Here is a 5,018-nt window from a genome sequence, read left to right as displayed (position 1 = left end):
ATATCTCATGAGCTAATCACTGAACTATTTTTGTGCTATTTTTTATTCTAAGGAAATAATGTAATATCAATATGTTTCAGCACGGGATATAGCTTGTCTTTATCCCTAAAATGTCTTTCATTTGGGAGTTTTCATAAAATATCAGTTTTGCTCTGTGCTACACTCGTGATTTTCAAATGTAGTAGGATTTTTTTGTTCTTTTTTATATTCTTTTTTGCATTGCATGTTGAGTGTTATCTGCAAGAAATAAATATATTCAGGAGTTTTTTTTTGTACACCAAAGTATTACAAAATGATCTAAAAGCATTAAAATGATAGTTTAAAAAAATTCTCCAATTTCTTACTCTATGAAAAATGGTGGTTAATCATAATTGTAAAAAATTTTTACTTTTTTACTAACATTTCTTCTAAAAAACCAGTTAAGCTTCATTTGTGGAAAAAAATTGGTAGTATGTGATATCTTTCTTATGTATACTGTTCAATTTTTTTAATAATTTGTAGTTTAGTAAATATTTACCTGCAAGGGTTGAAATTATCTTAAGAGGATGCAACCGGGAACAATATTCATTAATATTTAATATTTTGAAAATTATCTAAAGTTTTTTTTTTAATTCAGAAAAATCAGAAATATAATAAGAATCAAAAGTAAATTTCAAAAATAAATTTTAAAATTTTTAGTCTGTCTAAACCAACAAGTTTTGATGCAAATTTTTTATTTATAATAACGTTTAAAATAAAATTATAAAGCTTTATTATTTTTTTTTACTTTTGATAAGTTTTAGCTGTAATGTACAATAGTTTTGTAAATGCGTACTTGCAAGGACGTACTTGCAAAGTAAAAAATTTATTAAGTAAATGTATTCAGCTCAGATTACGACTCTTAGTGTTTATATGGCTCATAAAAAAGCTTTATTAATCACAAATGAAAATTTTAGGATTTAAAATAAAATAATAACATTTAAAAACAAACTAGAATATTTTATTTATTGAATTTTATGGGATTTGCAAGTGCATCTTCTTGCTGGTTTTTTATATGATAAAAGAAAAAATCAAAATGGGTTATTTGCAGAAGCATGACAGCCCTTTAAAGAAATCAAAATCTTGTTTAGATACATGTTAGTGAGATTTTCATGTTAGTGTAAAATGCATTAGTTATCCAGCACAAATATTTTTCTAGATTGTTACTCATCATTGTGTCATTGTTTGCCCCCAAAGTATTTTTTGTAATCCCTGTGTTCCAAAATATTGATAGAATGAGTTTTCATTTTAAATTTGAATTTTTCTTTTTTTGTAATATATATGAACAGTGATTAAATCTTTTTTTAATTATTATTGTTGTATCTGATTTTATAAATGAATGAACATTTTCTTGATTGCCCTTTTAGTTAGTCTGTAAAACTGATGTAAATAATTGTGTATTAATTATGTTTGTGTTTATTTGTAATAAAAAAAATTTCATTTCTATCTTTAATGTAATATAACTATTGCTAAATTGAATATTATTATGCTTTTAAGCTAAAATATTGAAACACAACAGAAAAAATTGCTGCGTTTTTGAATGATAAAATATTTTAACATCTTTTAGAAGCACTTTGATAGTTTGAATTGAGACTAAATGATGCCATGTATTTATTAATTATTATTCGGTCGGTATATACCAGTTTCTATTACATTTTAAAAAGAATTATATGCATTTATGAATTTTAAATAACATATAAGTGTTTATCTTACAGTAACTCTTCATATTTATATGAAGAAATAATTTTATAAAATTGTTTTGTACATTTTGTGAAGTTAAATGAAATGCATTCCATTGTAAAAAAATTTTGTAAGTGTCATTTAGTTTGCATCATACAGACCAACTTTCAGTTTGGTGTCAGATTCCTTTAAATTGGTGGAGTTTTGTGACCCAAGAGCTAATAGAATGTACTCTGAATTGTGTAAACTGTTGCTGTTAATAGGAAGTTAAGAATGTTTAATTAGTTTTAACATTAAACAGGAGTGTAGGCATATTCTATCTTTCTCTTTTTTAGTAAACTGTTTTAAATATTTTCACAACACTTTATTTATGGTGCAAATTATTATTTAAAGTTGTTCAGACTATTAGGGAATACTTCTGCAATGGTACCTGTTCATGCCAACTACAATCACCAAGGTGCCAAACTGGCAAAAATTTAAAATATGTATAGTATGTAGAAGTTTATCTGAGAGTGGTTATGAGTTATACCTTTTGAGTTAGTCTCCTTCTGTGTTTTTTTAGTTTCTCACAGGCCACTGCTCAGAAGGTGCCAAAATTTGGCAGTTATTTTGCCGCTGGTCCAGGTACAGAAATTTCCCCAACTATTTTTTTTTCCATCTATGCTTTGGGAAAGTGAAAATCTGATTGATGCAGAAAGTTTGAATCAGATTCAGTCAAATTGTTCCCAAAAGCTTCTGAAAATTATTAATCGAATAATATATTTTTTAAGATTTTAATCCATTCAACTAAAGTTTATTTTCCTAATAGAATTGTTTGAAATATTGATTAAAGAGTTAAGAACTATGAACTAGGTTGTTCAAAAAGTCAGCAGTCAAATATTTGTTTACATTTGAAAGTTGATGCAACAAGAGTATGCTCCACTGGCATCCTTTCACAAAACTCACTCACTGGTTCTAATTTTATTGAGGCTGCAAATATGAGAACCATTTTTTTTCCCTTCATCTCTTTGTTAAGATTCTTTTTTTCATGGAATATGTGAATTTTCACATCTACACATTCTAAAAATGTGCTTGTTTAGTGCATAAATTAATAACTGATTCTTAATACCTCAGTCGCTTGTTATGCTGTATCCTTTATATTGTCATATTATACTGCTCTTTGACCTTGTCTCTGGAAGTCCTAAAATAACAAATACAATCACTAAAGAATTTTGTATTACTTAATTTTAAGAAAAAAGTTTTTTTATCTTGAGAAACAAAACAAAAAAACTAGCATTTTTGGCAAAATGCATTGTCAGATCATGTTGAATATTATCGCATGTGTAGAATCCTCTTGAGTCTGAGAAATGCTTGACTCAGAGCAAATGCCTTATTTGCACCACTCTTACAACAGGTCTGAATTCTAAAACAAGTATATGTTGCTCATAAAGAAACTGAGAAAAAGCGTGATAAAATTAAATGTTTAACTCTTGTGCTTTTGGACGTTTAGAAATCCTTCAATATGATCAAAATCGGTTAAAAAATCTGAAGCAACTAAAAAAACAATATTTTATTTTGAGTACCCGTGTGAATCGTATATTTCAAATGTTAGCTTATTTAAATCTTAAAATTTGAACTAAGAGTAAAAGATTAACACATTAGAAATCCGCATAATTTCCCAAGGAATCAGCTTACAGCCAATGTAACATATGAAACAAACAAAAAGCTACCTTTCTGAAAATAAATTAGATGAAGAAAAATGGTTTTCATATTTCAAAACAGCATATCTAAGTTTATTTAAATTATTTTAAAAATTTCAAACACCAAAAAGAAAAAACAATTGTAGGTCTGTGTTATAGGTGCACTAAACTATTTTTTTTCCGGTATTTTTTGTGACTGAGCAATATTTTGAACGTATTGTATATACTTTTGTATCTGATAACATTTCAAAATAAAATGTTTTCAAACTCACATTTTATCTTGCTATCATTTATTATTTGATTCACCAATGAAAGGATGATTCGGCAATTCACTGTAACATTGTAAAATAGTAGAGACATTGCAACTTTTTTTACTCGAGAATCTACAATATATATTTTTTGTAGTTTTAATTTTTCTTGTAGCAATATGACATCAATTAGTTTTGGTATTAATGCAAATGATGTTGATTCTTAATCTCTGTTGTCTCAGAGGGGTGTAATAAATCTGATGCGTAGCGTTTTTAAAACGAGCTTAAAGGTGCTTTTTTTTATTGGGGTTTTTTAAAAAGTACCTTTTCGAAAATGAGATTTTTTTTCTTTACCGTGTCGATATTCGCCACATATTATGCAAAAGCGTGATTTTCACATTGTTATATTCAACGTTTTTACAATTCATTCAAACAAAATCGATTTCGGCTAACCGTCGGTCTGTAGCGTATGAAAGCGCCAATCATTTTACATGTTTGATGAATTGCATGCGAGTCTGCATGTGCTTCTACTGAGTTGGGTTCAGTGAGATCCTTGTACTCTCATGTGCAACTCTGCTGCATTTTGTAAGATATTCTCAATTTCAGGCTTCATTTTCCACCCTCCGAAATCGAAACGAAAAATCTGCTGATCTTTTTATGGTAGCTAATCCCTTTTTATGGTAAAAATTCCCTCTGCAGAGGATCAAAATTGTGATGGCATGTCTTCGAATCATCCTCAGGGATTAAAATCAAGCACCAAGGAAACGATGGGAAACGAGCATTAAGGAAATGAAGGAAGACAAGCACCAGACAACAATGGAAAACGATCAATAAGAATACGGAAGAAACGATCAATAAGAGGTACGTCTGAAACATATCACAAAGAAATAGATAGAAAACCCATTACGAGCTCAAATGAAATAAAGGAAAACAAATCAAGAAAACGATGATAAATAAGGACCACGAAAACAAATTAAAACGAGCACGACGGAAACAATGGAAAACAAACAGCAAGGAAACGATGGAAAACAATCACCAAGGAAACTATAGCAAATAAGCACCAAGGAAACAAAAGAAAACAAGCACCAAGAAAACAAAAGAAGACAAGCACCAAGGAAGCAATGGAAAACAAGCACAAAGGAAACAATTGAAAACGGACAGCAGGGGAATGATGATTAACGAGCACCAATGAAACAATGGAATACAAGCACCAAGGAAACGATGGAAAGCGAGCACCATAAAAACGATGGAAAACGAGGAGCAAGGAAAAAATGGAAATCAAGCTCCAAGGAAAAAATAGAAATCAAGCACCAAGGAAAAAATGGAAATCAAGCACCAAGGAAAAAATGGAAATCAAGCACCAAGGAAAAAATGGAAATCAAGCACCAAGGAA

This window comes from Parasteatoda tepidariorum, chromosome 4, assembly GCF_043381705.1.
Source record: "Parasteatoda tepidariorum isolate YZ-2023 chromosome 4, CAS_Ptep_4.0, whole genome shotgun sequence".
Lineage (NCBI taxonomy): Eukaryota > Metazoa > Arthropoda > Arachnida > Araneae > Theridiidae > Parasteatoda > Parasteatoda tepidariorum.
The sequence above is the reverse complement of the archived record's forward strand: the minus strand, read 5'-3'. Positions refer to the sequence as shown.